The following is a 25,754-nucleotide window of genomic DNA, read 5'->3' as shown; positions in this document are numbered from 1 at the left end:
TCTAAAAAAAAATCAGCTCCTCGGAAAATTTGCGGCCCTCGTGCCCGGACTCGGCTTCACGTAGAGATCTCAGAAAAATTTGAGAAATATCCAAAGGTACATACAATTCCAATCTGATATCGTGAAAACTACAGGCGTGAAAATTTTTTGAAATTTGCCTTAAGAAAAAGTAAAAAGTCACGCCCTTCCTCACCCACTTGGCGCAGCCAAGTTGACCATCTGGTTCCAAAACGCATCTGGGGTGTTCTTTGGTCCATCCTTGACTTGACTAATAAAAAAACGATTGAAGTACCTGTTATACAACCTAAATAAGAGGTTAAAGACCATAGTACGCCATGGTAACAAAAGTTACCAAAAATCCTAAAAGAGTTAATAGAGCACTGAAGCTTCAATCAACACTATGATAACACTGATATAAGAAGTGAAGATCAATGTGGTGCAATGAAGTTCCCAGAATTTGAACTTGAATTTGTTTTAATGCATGTACACAAATTTGACTTAGGTCATGAATTTAGCAGCGGAGCAGATGCAGCAGACCGAGATCTGGAGGGAAGGGGGCCTTTATCCAGCAGTTGGTAGAAAACGACAAATATGATTATATATTTATTCATTGTTTTGGCCCCTCCAATATTTTCCTCAAGTCGGCGCCTATGATGGTGACCATGAGAAATGAATGAAATGGTGGAATGAAGAAAGTGGGAGGAAACAGGAGAACCCCGAAAAAACCCACTACACGGCGTTTTTCCACCACAAAGCCAACTTAGCACAAGCTGGGATCGAACCATGGGCACCATCAGTGGCGGACCCAAGGGGGGCCAGGCCCCCTTGCTCAAATTCTTGCCCCCCCTAGTGCCCCACACACACAGATGATGCTATTATAGGTCGACAAACGGTGATTTACCAGTGGTTACAAGTGAAACTACTTCCAAAACATCTCTCGACAACAAAGTTACGAACTGCAGAATACCGTTGCGTTCCGAATAAAATAGCTCCACTCGTTTTAGTTTGTAGTACGGAAAGATCTAATTCACGGAAATCTGTGGGATGCTTGCATTGACCTCGCCACCTGGACATTCATTTTAACCTCTGTCCATTATCTATCTCCTTTGTTTTTGACAAACAACCAGAAAAATAGAAAATCAGTCGGCATTCTCATTCGCTTCAATGTTGAAAGTCATACTAAAATATGATATGCATACTTACCAATAACATACACTGCAGTAAAACATTACACTTGTGTTGGACGAAAAAAGTCTTCGTACACTAAGTAATTGATTTCCATTGATTATGGCGACATAGAACAAATGCATAGCATCCATTAAATAATTTGGTATTATTATTATTATTATTATTATTATTATTATTATTATTATTATTATTATTATTATTATTATTATTATTATTATTATTATTATTATTATTATGAGTTTATCTACCAAACAACTATTTATTGATTAATAAAAATGATTAATCAATTATATTTAGTTACGTATGGTAGATGACTTCAGATTATATTATTTACTGACCGACAGTATCCCACGTTGTCGTATCTGTGCATAAGAGGTAAGTTCTAATCTTTTCTTTGTAGAAGTTAAGTAAAAGAACCTGTTTTACTTCGAAATGCTTAATTACAAGTTTATTTACACAAAGACAATTCTAACATACAAGATGATATTAACGATGCTATTTGCATATACGAGTTATTTGTCACAAAAACTAATTACGCTAGGAAACTAAAATTATGCTTTCTTAGCTAACTTTTACAAGTCGTAGCAATTGAAACTCACATGAGTATATGGTAACCTCTCACCCGAAGTCCAAGGTTAATCTCTTTGCACATGGCTTAAAAAAAAAGAACGTCTCTGTTGCCTCCGTTTTCACTCTCCCCCTCTGCCAGCCTGAATCCCCATTATATTACCAAATATTATCAATCTTTAATTTCAAATTAAGTGCATTATGATTTTTTTTTTTTTTTTTTTTGCAATTATAAAGTCTCATTAGTTTCTATCACCGTTGTCCCTTAGGACAAGTTATTATAACAAAGGAAAAACATATTAATGGTTCATCTTGATTACTTTTCAAGGCTTTTTCTTATAATTCACTTAAACACTATCACTTTTTTTTTTTTTTACAAATTATCATATCCATTTATTCCTTTTTTTTTTCATAAAATCTGTTTTCAACACATTATATTATCATGCGGTATTACAACAAATCTGGAACTTCTGATATTTATTTACCTCCATCCGGAAAATTAGTGTGATCTGTACATGAGGGAATGCTATCGGGCTGTTAAAATTAAGATTACTGGTGGCATGCTATAACTTTGAGTTTTGCCTTATCTCAAGTAGATGCAGACATGCCAGAAGGTTTGATCCTTGTAGATACATTAGTTCAAGCGCTGTCCAAGATGAGGTCTGGTAAATATGACTCTCAACGAACAATATCAAGAATGTTTGGAGATGTGCAAAGAAAATGGTCTCGAATTCCAGAGCCGGAAACAAATAGAATATAGGGGTTCCTCGTGGAGACGAACTAGACATCCGCCATCGAAATATCACAAATTCATTTTGGATGAATCTTTTCCTTCATTGGATGCAGAAAACGAATTTTCTAAAGATAATACATCTATCAAGAGACATTTTTCTCCCTACTATTGATAGACAATCACTGATATGGAAAACCGCTTTGTATCATGTTGCAAAATCATCAGATCAATCACCACTCTACATCCAAAAAGTAAAAACTTTTTTAAATTAGAACATTGTCGAGCCTATAACCCAGCAGTGTGGAGTGATCTGCAAATTAAAGTGAGAACTCAAAATCCTCCCAAACACAATTAATAGAGCAACCCAAAAGCATAAAAAGCATATAAAGCATAACAGCAATTTACACATATAGTTGGTACCTTGAACATGATTGTGATTGTCTAAGGGTCCAAAAGAAACTAGTTTTAAAAGCATAATTTTAGAAAATAAAGTATAAAGCATAATTTAAAATATATAGCACAATTCTTGGAAAATTCTCTTTCACTGAAAGTTTAACATACTGTGTTAATATTTTTTAAAACCAATATTTACAATGCAAAATCATTGAGAACATAACAATACAACAATGAAAAGCTTATTTTCATTTCTGTAAACTTTTCGGTGTAATCCTTTGATGTGGAGAAAAGAAAAAAGTAAAAGAAGAAATGTTTCCGTCAACAATGAATAGTACGCAAGAACTCTATACTATATTGTTAGTTTACTTTTTGAACTTAAGCACTTTCTGTACTTTTTGGTGGCATCTTTTACTTTCCCTTTCTGTATATATGTACCTGTAAGGCGCACACAAATGATATCGGATATCTAGCATATCCGAAACAGTTACAAATTATAATTTAAAATAAAGTGGGTTTTAAGCTTTGGTCAGTCTCTCTTTTGTGAAAATTGCTATTTTTAATTAGGCAGCTAGTGAAAAAAAGCAGCTTTCGATTCCAGCCGAGTTTAAGCTCAACCTAAACTCAGTTGACCAAAGTGAACTGACCCGACTGACCCGACCCGACAACCCGACCCGACAATCCGACCCGAGTAGCCTGACCCGACAACCCGACCCGAGCTGACCCGACTGACCCGACCCGAGTTGACCTGACCCGTTTGAGAGCACTACTTGACGTACCAGAGAACTGGAATCTATCCATATTATGAAAATTATCTAACATTAATAGACAACTTCTGTATTGTAAATGTACTATGTAATACACCAACATTATAATTGGGCTTATGCCTGTTGTGTTGATGGCAAGTAAATAAATATTATTTTTTGGTCGTAAATTTCTGTGTATGGGCACATCATTTGGATGATTATGGAAATTATACATTTTTATTTTAATGTAATGCATAGATTAGCAATTGGGTAGAATTTTCTGAATTTGTCCACTAATCCAATATTTGGTAGAATATTTTAGACCCCCTTCGTCCCGGTGAGATGCCCATATCCTGCTAAAGTCCAGTTTTTACTATTTTTCATTCGCTTTATATTTTCCGCCGAGAAAATTAAATGCTGTGATTGGGAACTATACAGGATGAGTCACAAGTCCTTGGGCACCCGCATAAGTTTGAAAATTGACAGGAAAAGTAAAAAGTGATGATGGGAACAGAGGTTTGATGAGGGGCCGCAACTTTTGGAGTGTATGCTATTCATGGCCGCCATCTTGAAATCCGCCATTTTGGATTCAAGTCAATTTTTTAAATAGGAAGGGGTGTATGACACAACAAATAACACTAGCTTGAGCTCAGGAATTTAGTGGTGTAATCTTTTTTTTCTATCTTGTACAGTTTAGAAGTTATTAATGTTCAAAGGTGGGAAATTACCTTGATACTGAATGCTACAACACATGTTCTACGTGTTGTCCATCCCGTGCAATGCACAACTGTAGTCGCCGCAACCACTCTGACTGCACACGGAGGAGAATGTCTCCTGAAATTTGGTCACAGGCTTGTTGGATGCATTACTCCAGGTGTCTCAAATCACGGATTGTCTCAGCATACACTATCTGCTTAAGATGTCCCCATAGATAAAAATCAAGGGGCGTTAAGTCAGGGTATCTGGGCGGCCACTCTACGGGACCACGGCGACCAATCCACTTCCCTGGCAGTTGTTCATCCAACCATTCACGGACACCAAGTCCATAGTGTGGAGGGGCTCTATCGTGCTGGAAATAAGATGGGAAAATGCCGTGAGCGTTCAGTGTGGCAGGGAACACAAGGTCCTGCAGCAGCATCAGATACTGTGGTGCAGTTAAGGGGTTGTAAATGAAAAATGGCCCAATGATGCGGGTGTCCCATATGCCACACCACACTATTACCTTCGCTGGACTATGTTCACGACTCGGGTCTACCCAGTTCGGATTTGCGCCACACCAGTATCGACAATCATGTCGATTAACCTCCCCGTTCAAAGTGAAATACGCCTCGTCGCTGAACAGTATGCCCTTGGCAAACGTAGGATCCAGTTCGTGTTGTTCAGTAGCCCACATGCAGAACTCCAACCGGCGATCAGGGTCATCCTCGTTCAGTTTATGTTGCATGTGCAGCTTGTAAGGATGCCACTGATTGGCGTGCAATATCCGGACAACGGAGGATTGGTTATTGCACATGCTAGGGACCAGGGGCGGATCCAGGGGGGCGATCGGGACTATCGCTCCCCAGAAGAGGAAACTTTCTTATTTTATATAAAACCCAACCCAAAGTTTGGAGGCCTTAAAAGTAGCAGTATGATAACCCACCGCCCCCCCAGAAGTAGGTCCTGGATCCGCCCCTGCTAGGGACACACGACGGGTACTTCGTTTAGGACTTTTCACAAACGACACAACAACCGCTATTGCAGTTTCGTCATTGGTGGCAGTCTTTGGTCGCCCACTACGTACCCTATCTTGAACAGAGCCCGTCTCTCGGAATTTGGTGATCACGTGAGCCACCGTGCTGTGCGATACCGGTTCTCTGGGTACCGTCCGTAATGATGCGTTCGAGTCGAGTCGAGACAGGATTTTCCTGACAAAATTCGAGTCGAGACACAGCTCTTCCAATAGAAAAATATATATTTTTCGAGTCTAGACATCACTTTTACAGCACATTTTCGAGTCGAGACAGTCTTAAATCTTGTCTCGTGCGCATCCCTAACCGTCCGTTGTAGTCAGCTGCTATTGTTCGGTAGCTGCGTTCCCCTGATATAAGGATGATTTCGATCTTCTGTTCACGTGTCAGACCCATTTTAGATCACCTGGAACAAAGAGAGAACTGGGTCAGTAAACTTTTAGAAACATCTTAAAAAGCTTGGAGGGAGGTATAGAAAATTGACCTATTAACCTTCTCCTTCTACCACATGGTAGTGAAACAGATATTTTCTCCGAAATCCGGTGTTGCCAAGAAATTCTAGCTAGCTGACAATTTTCGACCAGAGGGGTGAGTATTCTTCTGTCATTTGAGAAAGGTTTTGCCGAAAAAGAAAAAAAATGATTAGAAACTCGGAATGGTTTGTGTTGTTTTGTTATTTGACACTTTGAGTGGAAAAATCTTCCTTCTTCCTTTCGAGAGGAATGAACCATATGCAGGAATATTGGTTAATGTGTTTATTTTTCCCTTCCCTACTTTGGAGTGTGCATTCTTTTAAAGTTATAAACATGAATATATCTATTGAGAAAGAAGGATGGAATTTTAATCTTTACAAAATACTCTTGAATTCTAAATCAAATAATATCTGAAATGTATGATGGAGAAGTATCTAACTTTCTCATTAACATAATAGATAAGGCAACATGAGATCAGAAATTTATGAATAATGTATTTTAATTATATTTTGCATTTTATTACATTATATTTAATTACTTTATTACATAATTACATTATATTACATCGATTATTTTTATAAAATTCTACACCAGAGCATAAAATTCTACTACCCGTCTGCCTCTGAATTTCAGTGCCTCTAAACTTTAGTGACATCATCTCTGGAAGACATCCCATCCACCCAATCAGGTGCCATTCAAGGAAAAAAGGTCAATTATGTGAAGTTAAGATTAAAAAAAAAAACTACATCTGACCGTCTGCCCAGCGGCCCAAACGCTCCTCCCTCCACTGCTTGTTCCCATGCCTGTCAATCCAGTCACCATTAATCTTCACCTTTGACCCTTTCAAGTCTATGAAAATTGATGGTAGACTAACCCCACCCACTCATTGATCCAACCACCCGTTTTAACTAAAGCTCCGTACCCTGAAATCAACGCTTCGTACCCAGAGTGATCTGAAAATTGAAAACAAATAGATTTAGTGCGTCAAATATTTAGAATATTATTTACAGTTTTATACTGTAACGCCAACATTTTGTTACCATTTATAAACTATCATCAAAAGGGTCAAAGCACTCATATAGATTCTAATTGAAACTATCTGGAGAAAATTAAGAGAAGCTGAAAGAAAAGCAAGGATGAAAGATGAATTTATTTTTTAACGAACAAAACTTTTTCATACTAGGATAGTAAACCACTGGATGTTTTACAGGATCTAATGCATGGACAACCCAGCCTATTCAGTAGACATTGCTCCATGTAATTATTATATACTTAGTAATAGGAACTGAAAGACTGAAATTTTGAAAAAAAAAAATGTAGACATTGTAAGTACAACCAGCAGTTTTCTGGAAGAGTCATTAAACAACGATGTCTTAAGCATGTTGAACTTCGGAGTGAATATGTGGAATAAAACAATCTATATATATATATATATATATATATATATATATATATATATATATATATATATATATAATTTTCTTGTTTGTCAGTTCTCAACCTCTTTCGTACTCTCAATAACTTATTTGCTTTAAACGAATATTAATCAATGTTTGTTGAATACATATATTTTTTGAAACCTGCAGTTTAATTCTAAAATTAGAAGTGAATTACGTAATTAAAATGTTAAATTCAGACTTTTCACGGAACAGCTTCATAAATCCAGGAGTGGGCGGAATTATTAAAAAAAAAAAAAAAAGATAAGAGACTCCAGTATGTTAAAACTTTGACTGTTCATTTGTTTGAGTTTTACATTTCATACTTGTAACCTTTTTAGTGCAATGAAGATGATGAGAAATTATGATTATTATGATGAGATTAATAGCAAAATTTTAAAAAAATAAACTCATGACCTCTTGGCTTTTTACCACAAAGTATTTAAGTATGCTAGGAAGTATTCAGTAGTAATAATTAACATATGAACTTATATGCAAAAATCTATAGATATATGTATATAAAAATGAAAGTGATGTTTGTGACTGAATAATTGTTGAACCACTCAATCAATCTCGACTAAATTTTCAAGATAGATGAGGTTAGAACCTGGGATGATTTTTATCACTTCACTTCAAATGTACAACACAGGGCAGGGGGAGAGGTAGATATATAAAAAAGTAAATAAAATTTAATAACTCTTGAACCACAAGATCTAGGCCTATCACGATCAAATTTTCAACATAGATGAGGGCCGGGCCTGGAATGGTTATTATCATTTAACTTTGAGTGTGCAACTTAGGGGGGGGGGGATATTTAAAAATGATCGAAATTTAAAAAAAATACATACACTATAGCAAAACTAGTTTTCACAATACAAAAGTATGATTTACACTAACTGGGACAATTTTGTTTCTGGTCGCCAGTGCATGCTCCTGCCTAAACCATCTAATGACAGCTAATTACAGGCGTATGTTATGTGCATTCACGAAAATGGAACACGGAGGTGAGCCTTGTAACTCTTGTATTGCATATCATTGCAAGACACACTTATTAATCTAAATTCACGACATATTCGACTAGCATAACAATATTTGTCGGGGCCGTCTTAATCCACATAGCTTAGAACAGAAGGGGCTGCCTTACCCCAATCATGTAGGGAAAGCAACAAAGGACACCCTTCTACGTTGTTGCATTTTAACTAGGAAGCAACGCAGTATGCACGACACTTCATCTAATACTCCTATATACCTAACTTTTATATAGCTACAGATTTGCTTGTTTATCTCGAGTTTTTTTTTTATTAAGCAAAGAGTTATATCAGCCATTTTGATAGTAGACTAGTATTTTTATCACTTACCTTTGTATTTAGGAGTATGCAGCTGGATGCTTCCTTTTATCAACACGGTGCTTATACCACTTAATTTCAGACAGCTTCACCGCGTGTTGGAATATGAATCGTTAGCTTCAAATTTCGCCACGCGTGGCGCTGCGAAACAAAACATTATGGGTAGGCCGTCTTTGAACAAATGACCCTAACGTTTTCTCTCTATTTGTTAATTATGATCACTTTGTTGCGTAGATCTCTGCTGGAAGTCCTCTAGACTTTACAGTTCCATTTTTTAATGACTCTTAATATATGTCTCCTCACTCTTAATGGATATTATGTCCAGCTGGCTTCAGAGCCATTTCCCATTTTGACCGCAATGCAGATCAATTTCTGTCACAAATAGTAACCTTGGACGAAACATTGTTGTACCACTACGATTCTGAAACTAAGTAACAGTCAATGGAGTGACACTTTTGTTTCCCTCGTCTGAAGAAGCTCAAGAGACAGACGTCGGCTAGGAAAGTGTTTGCAAACTACCTGCCCCACGGTCAGACATTTAATGCAGAGTGTTACTCTGCATTACTCACAAAACTGAAAGATAATTTGAAAGTACAACGCCGCGGAAAATTTTAAAAAGTGTAGTTCAGGAAGTGTAGTTCCTTCAGGACAATGCTTCTGTCTATCGAGCACTGCAAACAACAACTGACATTGGATGATCTAGAATTCCAATGTCTAGATCATCCTTCTTGTTCCCCAGATATAACTCCGTCAGACTATAACTTATTCCCCAACTCTAACAACACTTGCAAGAACGCCATTGTGGATATGACAAAGAGGTGATTAGTGCTATAAAACAGTGGGGCGAGGAGCAGTCTTCATATATTTTTAACTCGTTTGCAAAAATTGGAGCTCCGTGCAGGAAGTGTATTAAATTTCGTGAGGGATATGTAGAATAACCCATATATAAAATATAAAATGTTAACACTCCACATGCACTCTTTCTCGGTTTAGCTACAAACTTTTCAGCAGTCATTCGTAATTATTATCCATAAAATGGAGCAAGGAGTAACGTTTATAGATGTAGCAGTTCCATTGACTCACAACATCGTAGCCCTACAATATTTAGTGCAGAAATTGGCATAAAGTATAAAGACCTGGCAGACAAAAACAAAAAGATCTGGAAGTATCAGAAAGTTACAGTATATTATTGTCTCTTACTAAAATCTTACTGTTGGTTTAAGTCATCGATTAAAATTTCATTACAAGGCAATAGCATACCATTAACATTAATACATTAAACAGTATCGTTACACAGAACTTAGTAAGTTAAAGGTTTACGGAGTAGAAATTTAAAATTGATTCATTTGTATTTTTTTAAAGTTTTCAGCAGCGAAGCTTTTAAACTGAAAAAGACCTTCCGTGGGAATAAAATCCGAGATCTTGTGTACTAAAGACATACACCCTCGTCACTACACGAGCAAGGAGGGCTAAATTTCGTTTAGAGTAGACAATTTGATGGTAATAACTTAGGAAGTGAACGTATGCTTCTTTAGATGGGACTGTTTCGATTGGATCGAACATGTCCCTTAGATATAAAATGTCCGGTACGACAGAGTTTGGTAGTACAAGGGCCACATTCGTAAATGTCTTTGCAAAATTCTGCTTACAACAACGCAACGCGAGAAGAATGCAAAATATCATTATAACTGCTATGCCAATTATCGCAAACTAAATAGTAAATTTTACGTTGTGTTGACGCAAACCATTATGGAATGTACTCACAAATCTCATTCATGTAATTTTGCATAGTACTATGTAAAGAATGATTCGTTTCCTTCATATTAGTTAATTGTTTGTAATATTTTCGTAAAGATAAACGTATATTAAAACTAAATTTTAAAAATTTAAAAAATGTCAAACTTTTATTGAGGAAACTAATATATCCAAACTTAAAATTTTCTTTTTAATCCTGAAGGTCATATTAATTTACATATTTGCAATACCATTTTAGATAAATGAAACTGATTTGATTATTTAAAAATGCAGAGGAACAATTCACTTTCTTTCCGGTGTAATCTGTGTAATATACATAAAGCATATTAAACGAAATCGCTAATCCATAAACTTAAATTGCTGCTGAACAATTACGTAACATAAAAAGTTTTTGTCATGATTACATGTTCGTATATAAGGACCTGAAGAGAATGAAAGTGCATCAGTTGTTATCCTCTGTTACTTCTTTGCAATTTGGTTGATCTTTTTCTTGGAAACGCCATGGTCAAGTTGGTAAGTCTTGTATACATTTTTATTATCATTAACGTTGTGCTTCACTGATAGGAGCATGTGCGTGCAACAGTTAGAAACAGTGGATACAATCTGCTGCTTAATAATATATTTTGTTTTACATACATAGGACATAAACAAAGAAACCATGTGTTTCAGAATAATAAAAACAAATTATGTATTATTATTGCGGTCCATGTTCCGTTAAGGGAGTCCAAAACTACACTGGACCCTTAACGGAACATTGACCATTATTGCATTGGCAGCAGTACATTTTAGTACCATAAAAAATCATTTTTGTCGATTTTCTGGAAAACTACACATGAATACTTCGTTATTTCATTTTCTTCAGCTCAACATGATTTATTGATTGGTATGTTTCATATTTATACACTATTATAATTAATAAAAATTAAATGAAAATGACCTGAAATTTATAGTTGTATATTCGATTATTATACTTTGATTGTAAAGGAGATTCGGTAATGAAAATCAATGAATTAAAATGATGGGACGAAGCAAATGGGGGGAAGGGGAAGAACTCCAATAAACTCCACGCACACGGTTGTTTGTGAACCGTAAAGCCCACGTGGCGCGAATTAAGATCGAACCTAGGCTCCGTGAATAATGGGGCGTTTACACTTAGTCGATTTGCGTTCGATTCAGTTGAATTGACGTCACTTTCAACTTAATCGACCGTGTAAACGGGACTTCAATTTAATCGCTTGTTGATCGAAGGCGACTAATCGACTGGCAACTGAATTGAAAGACGTTCTATTTTCTTCTGCTATAACACCGCAAATTGTACCAATTACTGCTTGCTTGGACATCTTTAAAATTGCCAGTCGATTTCGAATCAGCTAGAGGAGAGCGAGTCGACAAGCAGCATTCAATTTCGGTTGAAACAATTGAACACATCCATCGATCTGATTCGGCCTAGTTGCTTCGATTTAGTCGCAAATGCAACGAGTCGATTTAGCCGTGCGACTAAATCGACCAAGTGTAAACGCCCCATAAGAGGTGAGTTCTCTGCCATTAAAGCAGCGATCCAAAAACAAAAATTAAAGTGTTTAACATAATTCTGAGACATATGTATACTCAGTGTATACTGTATTAAACATAGTGTATACTGTAGTTTTGCTAATGTCATAAAAAAAAATCATGATTAATATCTACTTCAGTATCAGCTTTACATTAATGGATGCCATATTTTTAGGTTTACAAAAAAGAAAATATTTTTTCTCAAAGACTACGCGTGAAAATTTGCACTTGCTCATCTGTTTTAGTTGACCTCAATGAGATCTACGTTTTTATATGTCTTATCTTTGGACAAATTGTTATTGTAAAATCTACAACGTACATTTTAGTTCAAACCATGTAATAAATTTGGACTCGAAACTGCTGTGAGCTGTGAGTGTATGCATACCATTTTATTTATTCTTGCAAATTTTTTTTTTTTTTTTGAGAGTTGTAAAATTTTAGGCAATATAAAATTTCAAATAAGTTTGGCAGTATTAGTAAATCACTATCTTAAACCATTTACGGGGCCGCAGTGGCTCAGTGGTAGAGCGTTCACCTCTGGTGTTTGGGGTCCCGGGTTCAATCCCAGCCCCCGCCAAGTGAACTTTGTGGTGGACAAACACCGTGTGCGTGGATTTTCTCGGGGTTCTCCCGTTTCCCCCCACTTTCTTCATTCCACCATTTCATTCATTACTCATCATCACCGTCTCCTTTAGCCTAACCGGCATAACCGTGGGACGTAAAACTCAAAGATTTCATTTTTTAAACCATTTACATTACTTTCATTTACTGGGTTTACCCATGCAATAACATCTTACAAGATAATTTTTATAATTTAATACTTACTCAAATTATAAAATAGTGCACTACAAACATATCTCAAAAACGTAACTTTACCTTGATTATGAATACATTGAGAAAAACTTGTTATCTGGACAGTGGTATATTATGCAAATATACGGAATTCTTATGTTTACTACGGAAATCTACGAAGCATACGTTATATATATGCTTCATACGTACTACGCTTATATGTTACATCATGCCGCTTCAGGATGTCTCACATCTGTGTTCCGTATATTATACACGTCAAGTATATGTTACTATATGCCCATCTGTGTGTGAGATCCTGACCGCATATATATATTTCTTTGTTTCGTGCGGAAAATACGTATAGATGGAACGCTTATACAGAAAGTATTATACGTTTACAGTTATACGTTTGCTACCTATAATCGTATGTTCAGTCCAAAAACTCCAGGATTTACGCATGTAACTTACGTTTTTACGTACCCCACATACTTTTTTCTCTTTGTATTTATTATTAGCATGCACATTGTTCTTTAAACTGAACGTGTCTTACACGGTTTATTGAGTTTTCATTAAAGCATGAAAGAAGCTCTTTGCAACTACAATTACTGTTAAAATCAGTCTCCCAGGCTTGGAAATCAAAGAGAACTAACAGTAACCATATCGCTTATTAGAGTGTGGAGGTCGCAAAGCGTATTGTGTATAGATTCCAAGTTATAAGAAAATACACCCTCCATTCCGAAAGAAACCGAACTTTTGAAAACAAATAGTACCACTAGTGCCATCTGTTGTAATATTTTACCGGTAGGTGTCGTAGTCCCTCATAGACAACTGGTATAAATGTCATGACATTTAGATACACGGCAACAAAGTTATTGCGTTTCAACTGTCAGTGTGTTGTGTACATCGGTCGAAAATGAGTTTCAAACAACGAGCTGCAATTGAGTTTTGTGTTAAACTGGGTAAAACTTTTACTGAAACGCACCAAATGCTACAAAATGCATATGGTGATGAGTGTCTATCCCGTACACAAGTTTACGAGTGGTTCAGGCGATTCAAATCGGTTAGAGAGACGCTGGATGATGACGAAAGATCAGGCCGTCCCAGAACCGGATTATCGGAAGAAAACATCGAAAAAGTGCGTGAATTCATCAAACATAACAAAAAATCGTCACAGACAGTCACTGGAGAGTTTTAATGAAGCGTTTGCTGGCAAGAATTCGTCGTATTCGGCCCAAATATCGCGAAATCGGCAGTTGGACTCTTTTGGACGATAATGCACCATCACATCGTTCGCGACTTGTAACTGAATTTTTGGTCAAAAATCACATTATTCGGTTGCATCATCCGCCCTATTCACCAGATCTTGCTCCGTGCGATTTCTATCTGTTCCCGAAACTGCATTTGGCGATGAAAGGAAAGTGGCACGCATCGATTGATGCCATTGAGAAGGCGACGACCGCCGTCCTAAAGACCATTCCAATAAAGGACATGGAGAAGTCGTTTGACAACTTGTTGGAGCGTGCAAATATGTGTATCGATGCAGAAGGGGAATACATTGATTAATAAAAATGATTTGTTCCAAAATGTACATTGCTTTTTTGTTTTTTTTTTAAAAGTTCGGTTTCTTTTGGAATGGAGGGTGTATTGTAAAGAGACTCACCCATAAAATATAAGTCATCAACTAGGAAAAATAATTTTCGTTTGAATTTCGAAAAGGAATACACATTTTTTTGTATACATCTTTCAACATATATAACTAACTCTACATACTATACTCTACTCGTTAGTATTTAAATATGAGTTAAACAAACTCTAATAATATAACTCCTTTTGATTTCGGACAAACATGGTTTGAATTTAAGTTGGAAGTAACACCACTGACGAGCGATATCAAGAACTTACTGCCCTAACTAACAATTTCAACAGTCTCAAATTTTATTAGTTATTGTTATTATTTGAAGCTCCACGTCGCTCTTCAGCACTGAGGATATATGAGACGCCAATTTGTTTGATGGACTGAATTTAACGTCCCTCTTCAGTATTGGTCCTATATGGGACTGCTGTTACAATTTAAACTTTTATCAGAACTATTCTTCACATTTATATCCGAGACAGACACTCCACCAGGCATTTCACTAGAGGTCGTGTGCGTTAGCTAGTTGGCCATGGCCTCAAGAAACAAATGAACGAAACGACATGAATCTACAGCGTAAAATGGGATTTTAAAAACACACACACACACACACACACACAGGCACCCTTAGTGGGATTAGAATCCGTTAGTTTAATATGAAAGGGAGGCACACATACAGACCACAAACGGCAAAATAGAGTTATTTTTCTTTTTTTAGATAATATAAAAATTTGTAAACTTATGCACTCGTAATCTTAAATAAATTCAGAGTAATTGATAAACAAGAAACTAAAAATTATTAGAATGTCAGATATAATATAAATTGTTTCGTGCATAAAAATTCGGATGAAATGAAACCAATCAGTTTTACATTCAACGGTTATGTCGTGTGGGCTAAAGGAGACAGTGGTAATGAGAAAGGAACGAAATGGTGGAATGAAGAAAGTTGGGGGAAACGGGAGAACTCTGAGAAAACCCACTCACACGATGTTTGTTCACCACAAAGCCCACTTAGCGCGAGCTAGGAACGAACCAGGAACTCCACGCAGCAGAGGTGAACGCTTTACCACTTTTTTATTTTATTAAAGTTAACTGATTCAATGAACGTAAATCATTATAACTTGCTTAACTACTTATTACTAGGTTTTTCCTTGTTTTACTTGCTTAATTCGCTTTTTTATTAACCTAGAACAACAGGGACACGAACACAGAAACATCGAGGACAGTTAAAATTCAAAAGGCTCCCCCACATTGAATCGAACCCGGGACCCCGTACACCAAAGGCGCACCTGCTAGCCACTAGATCAGCGGGGATGGCTAAACCACTGGGACACCGCTGTCCCTCGTAAAATTTCTGATGAAATGAGGAAGGAATACGTACAGAATCTTAAATACGTTCTTCAGCACTCTCTGTTCTTAGAATGAACAACGAACCTATCGGGCAATTTTATAGATTTCATAATAAAAGAACGAATGTTACATAATGATGTTCGAATATCAGATTGCAAACTTTAAAAAAGTTTGTAAACACTTATGGCTCTTACTTACTTTTAGTTCTCTTGTAAATCAACGAATTATAATCAAAACAGCCCTAATACGTATATACAGGGTGTTTCAAAACAACACCGACAGCGTTTGGGAGGTGATTCCTGATACCAAAATAAGACGAAAAGTATAGACCAATCTGGGTGTACAAATGTTTCGTTTTGGAGTTATAGGCTGCCGAAAACATGGAAAAATGAAATTTAAAGGTCCTAAGCTCCAAAACTATGGGACCTTCTCTTGTCGGGTCAACATTTAAGGTACTCACGGAACAATTTTTGTACAGGCGGTTTGGTTACGGGCATATAATCTGAAATACTCACTAACTACCTCTATAAAAATTGTTGCGGAAGTACTACAGGATTCTGAAGCATGTATTTTTGGATAGAGCACATATTAGTTCCTTATTAAAATGTTGATCCGACTGCGGTAGGCGCCATAGTTTTGGAGCTATGGACCTTTAAAGTTCATTTTTTCACGTTTCCATCAACCTATAACTCCGAAAGAAAGCATTTGTGCACCCAGGTTAGTCTATACTTTTTGTCTTATCTTGGTGTCAGGAATCACTTCCCAAACGTTGTCGGTGTTGTTTTGAAACATCCTGTATATATATTGTAACCCTTTCCACTCCTTTTATTTCTCCTTTGTCTCCTAAACTGGTCTCAATTGATTTGTCAAATGACAATGTCTTGTATATAACGACTTATTCTTCAAAGTCGAGACGTATTACTTTAACACTATTAAAATAGGGTTGAAAACAGTGGTTTAATTATTGTCCACTAGATGTAGCTGCAAAGAAATCAAGCAGCCAACTCTTAACATTGGATAAAATGAACTGGAAGAAAGTGTCGAGCTTATTATCTCCATATTGGGCTGGGATGAATATCAAGTGTCAAGATCCAGTTGACAAAGGAGTGGAAATGGTTAAAACTGTTATGTTGCTATAATATTCACAATTTACATGTAACAAACACACATACAGTATATGATTTCCATAGTACCTCCAGTAATTTTGATTGGAAACTGAGTCACTCATAAAAAATACAATAACAAATAACATATATAAAAAAGTATATTACTATTCCCGGTGGGAGCTCATGTGGCCTGGATCCCATGCTATGCTGTAGATCCTCATCTCATACAGTCTCGGAGCTGAAAGGAACGTTAAATTTAAGTCCAATTAAGCTAGTATATTACACAAATCTTTGTTACGTTTTAATTGTATTGTAATGAATATTTTGCATCTCTTAAAAGTATTACGTCATTTATATATATATTTCTGACATCAATATATATCACGATCAATCGAAACTGCGATATAATCGAAACGATGTTGACAGACGAAGGCAAAGACGCTAAAACCAAGTTATTCCTAAAAGTTAGCTTGAGATGTCGGTTAGACAGAGGATAAAAATGCAATCTATTGCCTTTAGTTTCTGAATAATAAGTTAAATCCTTACATTGCATTCTTAGTAGTGTGTGAGAAATCAGTTAGTTCCTCTGATTAAATAATAATAATAATAATAATAATAATAATAATAATAATAATAATAATAATAATAATAATAATAATAATAATAATAATAATAATAATAATAATAATAATGTTGCAAGTTCTTTCCTTCTAAATTGTTAACTCGAAAACTCAAAATTCCAATAATTTATTTAAAGACAAGTTTGCGTGCAAAAAAAAAAAAAAAAAAAAAAAAACATCTCTATGCAAACTACCCCTACAAAATTTGAAATTGTCTCTATACATTCATGGACAACATAAATTAGAAAATCAGGCCCATAGCAGAATTCTAAAAGAGGAAGAAGGATGAAGCTAACTTGAGTTCATCTCACATTCATGACTTCTTGTTTTTGAATTTTTGAATATTTGTTGATATAATCAAACAACTGAAAGTTTTACTGGACTGAGCACCTCTGGTCACGTGCTACCTACGGGGCTGTAGAAAATGTCAGTTTATTCAATGTAATTTTGAGAACTTTGGAATGAATTCTAAAATCGCATCCAAATAGGGATGCGCACAAGACGAGTCGAGACAGAATTCTCCTGACAAAATTCGAGTCGAGACACAGCTCTTCCAATAGAGAAATATACATTTTTCGAGTCGAGACATCGCTTTTACAGTGCATTTTCGAGACGAGACATTCTCAAATCTTTTCTCGGGCGCATCCTTATATCCAGAAATAGCTTTAATTTCTTGTACTTCAATTTGTTGAATTAACACACAGTAATCTTAAAGTTACTTAATAGGAATTTCATAATTTTCAGGTGGTCTTCGCTGCTCTTTTATCTGTTGCCTGCGCTGTTGCCCCTGCAAGAATTCCAGCTGGCGTCTCCCCTCAACAGTGCCCCAACTACCCTTATTGTGCCATTGGTCAACCAGCAGTTCAGGCTTTTGGAAACACAGCAGGCGCTTTAGGAGGTTTGGGACTCGGAGGAGGCTATGGTAACTATTAGAGTATTTGCACACGTCCCCGGCAATGCCGGATCCGGCACCGACAATGCCGGAACCGGAACCGGGGCTGCTTTGCACACGCAGCCGGCAAAACCGGAGCCGGATCCGGCAATGTCGGTGCCGGCGCTGCTTTGCACACACATCCCGGTAATGCCGGTGCCGAAAGGTAGTTTAAGTTTGAACGTGAAGGAGAGAACATGAGTCCGTTTTATACATTATATGAAAAGCTGCGTACATATGATTCGATTTTTTTTTTTATTAATTACTTTCGCATGTCTAAACAAACGTTCGATTTCTTAGTACAACGAATTAGTAATCATATTCAGCGCTGTTCAGATTTATTTTTATTTTATTTTATTTTATTTTTTTTTTGCAAGTGCCGTGTAATATTACAGACTGACTTGAAGGGTCGTTCAATATCTGAGAAATAGCTCAATGCAAAGAACAAGGTTAATTGTATTACGTCAATCAAGTGACGTAGGAGCATTAACGTCTAAATCCCCAAATATCTTTTCTTTAGTACACAAAGGTATATTTGCTCTTTGTGTGTGTGGATGTGTGCGCACGAGGTATATGGCCTTCTTTTGGTTTCTTTCTCTTTTTTTTCACTTTTGTTGCCATAATTTTAACATCTATTTAAATTTCTCAAAACTGAAACATGCTGAGATCAAGCTATTTGAAATAATAATAATAATAATAATAATAATAATAATAATATAATAATAATAATAATAATAATAATAATAATAATAATAATAATAATAATAATAATAATAATAATAATAATAATAAGCTCTACAAAGGCAACATTGCGGCTGCCTATTCACTCAATATACAATCGTTCTATGGAACAAATACCAGACAAGACAGAGTACATATTTTTATTACGATCTATAAGGTAAAACAGTATGCAACCACAAGAATAGAAATTTTCTTGTTCTATTTGTGCATTTTCAGTTTTTTCTGTAGCTGTGTTGTAGTTTTTATTTACTTTAATTTTACTTACAACCTTTGTTATGCTTGAAAATGCCTACTTCTACGATTATGATGGATATTTATACCGTACATACTGGGTTGCATAATTAACAGGATAAGCACTGGACAACTATCCTAGATTCATAATTTCTTCGTATCTCCATTTTGTTCATTTCCGCCAAGTTGATTTTTTAAAAATTATGACTTCATATATGCTAAGACATATTCTCTATCAAAACGAATCCAACGACCCCTTTGTTTAAATCGTTTAAGTAAGTTTCAGCTGTAGAAGATAACAAATTAATATACATACATACATGTGTGAAACTCACTTTCCGCGTTGCCGTAGTTGGATAATTCAAACAAGATCCGAATTTCCCTTGCTGAGAATTTATGTAAATAGCAAGCCACTATATCTGTGGTACCTCACAGCCATTTTTATTATTTCATTCTTCATTATATATTCATATGATGTGAAAAAAAGAAAATAACAAAAAAACTGAAGTAAACAAAAAATCCAAATACAGGAAAAGAAACAAGAATACGCAACGCCTTGCTACTCACTCACTGTAGCTAGATTGAAGAAACCTATCAACAAGCCGGCTCCGTCTTTGCCGGCTGCGTGTGCATCTACGCATAATAAAACATTGCCGCCGACAAAACCGGAGCCGGAGCCGGCACCGACATGTCGGCGGCTAGTCCGGCTGCATTTGCCGGAGCCGGGAGTTCCACCGGCTTTTTTGCCGGGTCGGAAAGCGTGTGCCAGCTACCATTTGATTACATTGCCGCCGACTCCATCGCCGGCATTGTCGGAACCGGATCCGGCATTGCTGGGGACGTGTGCAAACGCTGTTACGGTGGACAATTAACCGGTGGTTATGGTGCATCTGTTGGTTCACCTGCACGCGTTCCAGCTGGTGTCTCTATTCAACAGTGTCCCAACTATCCTTATTGTGGAATCTCACAGCCAGCAGTTCAAGCGTTTGGAAACACAGCTGGCATAGGTGGTTACGGAGGATATTAATAATCATCTATACTTGAAATATGTAATATTTTTGTAAGTAAATTATAAGTGAATATGACTTCGTGAGAAAATTAATGTTGTTTATAATTAATTTAAATGATCCTACCTTGAACTTAATTTATTATTCAGAGCAGGGACTTTTTGAAAGAACTGATCATTTAGTTACATGATCAAGACATTTCTCTATAATGTGATTGTATACTATTAAGGGAATCTTTGATATATCATTTTCCTTTTCCTTAAAGGTCATGGAATTCAAGTTTATTGAAGTGTGTAAATTAGCAGATAACTTTCCTGATTTATTGACACAAAAGTGGCACAGTAAAACGTACATTGACTGACTAATGTTCACTTTTCACTAAACTAAATTTTCATGCCCCAAAAATGTATAGGAAAATGTCACGAACGGCACGGAATTCAGAAATTGCCTTGTGAAGAATGCGACTTCTTGAAGAATAGGAAATCAGAGTATATTACATTTTAGGAATATTGATTTATTTCTTTAAGTAAATAGCTGTATGTGAAGTCATAATTACGAAGTTCTTGTATACTGGTACATTTAATCCTAATTCTTAACATATGCTTCTACTACGGCTCTTAATATTCCGAAAGACCAATACTCAAATTAAATTGTCATACCATTAACCTCAGAGTATCTACCCCAACATTGAACTCCACTTCTCGAGGACCATGCCGGAACAAACCTCAGCCTCAATTAGAAGAAAACACCAGAAGACCGTCCAACTCAAGCCACACCTCCCAGTACCAAATCACTAATGAGGAAGTGGAAAACAGTTTTAAGAAACATATATTAGTTAGTATTGAGTTTGGTGTAAAGTAGTGGTAAGTGTGGATTTACTACGCAATCCAATAGTTACATAATTCGTTGGAGCAACAATAAGACTACAAATAGATATAGAAACAACAGGAAGAAACATTGATTAGACAAAACAAAAAGGCACTTTTAAACAGTTTACACTAAAAGCACTGCGATTCATGATCCCGTTTCACATTACAGAAGTAGTGAAATGGTCCTTATAAAGGTGTGTGCTCACCACGGACAACGATACATATTCTGCAACGTGCTTTTAAAATTGGCAAAGAGTAGTTGTGGTATAGAGTTCCATTATTCCACCAGCGCCGTAGACAAATGCTGGATGGTCCTCGGTACATCTGGACAAATAGCAAGAGCTTCCCATAACATCCGAAACGTGCTTGATGAAATTGAAATCGGGGGAACCAGCAGGACAGTCCATTCGCCGTATTTTTCATTTCAAAAAATCAGGCACTTACGCCGCACAATGCAGTCTTGAATTATCTTTAAAGAAGTTGGGGAAGTCTACACTTCAGAAAGGACACGGGAGAAAGATAATAGTATTGCAAAAACTTTGACCTGTGAGTACCGCGTTCAAAAATTGGGAGATCCGTATGTCCGTATAGCATTATGCCTCCTCACCAGATCACCAAAATATTCATGGTCGACAATGTTTCTGGGTTAATTGTTCATGTCCACCTCTCACCAGATGAGTACATGTCCAGAATCACTACCCATACTTAATCTGCTCTCATCAGAGAAGAGAACGCGACTTCACTACTCCTCGTTCCAGTACTAATGTTCTTGGCATAGTTGATAAGGGAAAGAAAAAAAAGAAGAAAAAAATACTAAGCTCGCTCTGTAACAAATGAGGGTTGGGAAACCCTGTATCGTGCAAATGAGATGCATGGAATAAGTCGTGAGTGGGAACCCTTCACCCCTGGTGGGGATATTCATGAAGCTATAGGCTTATGTCTAATTATATTGGAATATATTATCCATTTCTTAATTTCGAACATACTAGGTTCGATCGAAATGAGAAAACTTCTTATCGGACTTCTGAAGAAAATAAAATAAAATAAATAAATACATGACCGTGTTTATTACGTATGGAATTCCCAGTCACGACCCCCTTTTCAGTTTTATTCACAATAAGAGAAGAAGAAGATGAAGAAAGGAAAAGGAAGATAGGATAGAAGAGAAAAGAGGGAAAGTAAGAAGGTGAGAAAGAGGGAAACTGTTACTGGATATTTTTGAGAAATATGGTAAAGGAAAGTGAATAATTATCGAATTGGGATCATTTCCAATAGCTATTGGGTGAATATTTGGTATTAAGGTGATCAAAGGTAGACACATGTCAACCCATACTTCCCAGACCTAGATCCATGTAACCCCAACTACCGAATTACCCCAATCTAGATCTGAGATAGATGAGAAAGTTTGATTTAACAGTTTATTGAATATTTCCGAAAGTTCTCGACTAGTATCCAACATTTGAAAGATAAATGACGAAGTTGATGGCATGTTAGAATCGACCACAGAAAAAAAAATCAGAGTAACACATCTATTTGTCGAAAAATTTTGACTTTCGAAGTTCTCCTATGATGATCATTCGTTCAGGTTACTTCGGTCCTTTTCGCTTACTTCATAGAGCCAACTTAAATTAAGTTAGTATTGACATTCAAAGACTTTAATTGCCAACTACCATTAATTGTAGTAAGTCACACATACGGTGTATATGTCAAAATAATTGGTGCGCTTAATATTAAACCTACATTCCACTCACACACACATTCATACAGGACAATGTATACTTCAGGTTGTATTTAGTTGAATTAAACTAACCTAACTACATTTCTATAGACATTTATTACATTTCAAGAAAAGAAAACTTAGTTTGACATAACAGAAAAAATTTGATACATGAATTTAAAAAAAAAATTAATAATGATAATATTATGGTTTTTAGATATGCAAGAAATCTGTTACTTTCGACAATATAGAATAATACATTTCCCTTTGTTGATACATTTAAAAAAAATGGATTGCGTTAAAAAAATCGACAAAACGAAAGAAGAAAGAGAAAGAAAGATAACATTGCACATATTTCAGATTCAGAACTAAACGAGTCCATACCAATGCGAAAGAAGAAAGAAAAAAAACATTGGTTAATCATTAAAAAAAAACTTTGGTTAATCATTTAAAAAAAATCTTTGGTAGCATTTTTATTGAGTCTCTGTCCCAAGAGGAGAAATTTCGACAATTTTGAGTCCTTTTCTCACGTCGATAGTAACTCCTTTATCAACTCTCTTTATGCACTGTGATTTGTGTCCATGAGAGTATTTAATCGTTTGTCTTAACTATAGAGGAAAGAAAAAATAGTTTCTTCATATACAGTATATATATTTTCATTTCGTCACTTGACGCACTTGGTAGAAAAATTTCAAAATTTATCAATATTAAAAAAAAAAAAAATTATCGAATCCAATCCCAGACATTGGGACCATATTTCCATAATACTATATGTCTCAATGGAGCTAGGTCTCTGGACCTAGGTCCTGTATTCACATTACTAAATTATTGACCACATTTCAGTTCATTGAATTTAAGATCACTAAAATTTTTTTCTAGTATAGATCGTGGAGTCAAAAGGTTTTAGTCACTGAACTGACGAACGACAAATAATTAGGTTTCCGATCGTAGGGGAAGGATTTGGGGCGCACTGTTTCGTAGTTTACTGATTTAACTATTGTCTCGCAAAATAACTTTGGATACGGATTAGGGTTTTTTCTTCTTACGACCTGCTACTTGTTCTATTTACATGCAACATTTGACATAGTATTAAAAAATTGAATAGTTACAAACATTATTAACAAATCAGTAAGGTGTCATTAATTATAAGTTATGCGGTAATACTTTACATCACAAATAATTGGTCAATGTCGGGTGTCAAAAATCTATAGCAACCTAAAACAACCAGGGTAAATACCGAGCCCTTTACATACATACTCATATATATATATATATATATATATATATATATATATATATATATATATATATATATATATATATACAGGCCTGCCCATGAATTGGCTCCCGGAGCCGAAGCGTGAGCGACAACGAGCGAAGATAAGAACAGGTGAGCACAGGTGTTGGTAGCTCCGCCCCTTCCACTGCATCCGATAAGTGTTGCCAACCACACATGATGGTAAAAAACCTACGGCCAAGCCTGGTCACAAATTTGCACGATGTTGAAGCATTGAGCAGACGCAAGCGTGAAATGTGCAGGTGTGCTCTCCCCCTCCCCATTTCGAAAGCAGTGACGCGAAAACACTGCAGGAAATAAAATTGGTACGTTTTTTGATCTAGGAAGACGCATGATAGAGGTTACAGTTAGCGTTGAAGTAACTAACAAATGAAAAAGAAAGAAAGAAAGAAAGAAACGAATATTAAACATGTCAGCTTACAGACGTAAAAACGACTGCAAAAATCGGAAACGAATTGTTTCAGGCCTTTTTTTAGCTTGCTTACACAATTCGTGACATTGCATTACATTAGCACTCGGTCTGTAACTTGTCACTCGCTTCACGTTTGCTAAGTTGTGAACGCCTTTCGTTGCTAGATTGATAGCAGAACGACGGGAGGTTGAAAATAATAATAATAATAATAATAATAATAATAATAATAATAATAATAATAATAATAATAATAATAATAATAATAATAATAATAATAATAATAATAATGCGTATTATAATTATTATTATTATTATTATTATTATTATTATTAATAGTAGTAGTAGTAGTAGTAGTAGTAGTAGTATTCGGACCAAAGACGGATGAAAATGGGGATTTGAGGAAATTCATAACGAGGAATTGCATAGTTTATACCGCTCACTTAACATTGTTAGGGTCATTAAGTGTAGAAGGCTCAGGTGGCCATTCCGTGTAGCCAGAATGGAAGAAATTAGAAATGCTTTCATAATTTTAACTGAAAACCCAATTGGAAGAAGACCACTAGGAAGACCTAGACGTAGATGGGAAGACAATATTAAGATGGATCTTTCAGAAATAAGAGTACAGAGTAGAAACTGGATCCAGTTGGCTAAGGACAGAAGTTAGTGGAAATATGTTGTAACCGCCGCATTGAACCTTCGGGTTCCATAGGCCATAGAGTTAGTTAGATATTATTATCTAAAAGAAATGTTCAAATGTTGTTAAGAGACAATTACACAGAAGAACTGAGTTCCGACCAAACACTAATTTGCCGGAAGGAAATCCCAGTGCAGTTCAGCCCACTTTAAGCGTTATCCGTGCAATCCACGTTTCATGTTCAAGACATTGGGAATAATTGTTCGTATCATTCAGTTGGAACGTTCCCTTCCAAGTTTACGCTATTACAGTAGGCCTACAACATCGTGACTTTCAAAACCAGTCAGTAACTATCGAAGAAAGACAAGCATGTAGCTTCAGTCGTTGATGTGATTTAACATTATTTTTCACTTTTAACAAGCCACCGGCAAGCAACCAGCCAGGGACAATATATTTTTCCTTATTAAAAAGACACTCCTTGTTAAAAAAAAAAAAA

General features: G+C 36.0%; 1 long non-coding RNA gene across 1 annotated transcript in view; it reads left to right on the top strand.

Moving 5' to 3' along the window:
* Positions 1-10,643: 10,643 nt before the first annotated feature.
* Positions 10,644-25,754, top strand: part of LOC145669159 (uncharacterized) — a 62,909-nt gene continuing 47,798 nt past the window's right edge. Inside the window, exons 1-2 of the long non-coding RNA XR_014128155.1 lie at positions 10,644-10,880; positions 18,164-18,341. This is a non-coding gene — a long non-coding RNA (uncharacterized LOC145669159). The remainder of the gene's footprint in view (positions 10,881-18,163; positions 18,342-25,754) is intronic.

Source organism: Thermobia domestica, chromosome 13, assembly GCF_964235325.1.
Source record: "Thermobia domestica chromosome 13, izTheDome1.hap1.1, whole genome shotgun sequence".
NCBI lineage: Eukaryota > Metazoa > Arthropoda > Insecta > Zygentoma > Lepismatidae > Thermobia > Thermobia domestica.
This window is presented reverse-complemented; position numbering and strand designations above follow the sequence as displayed.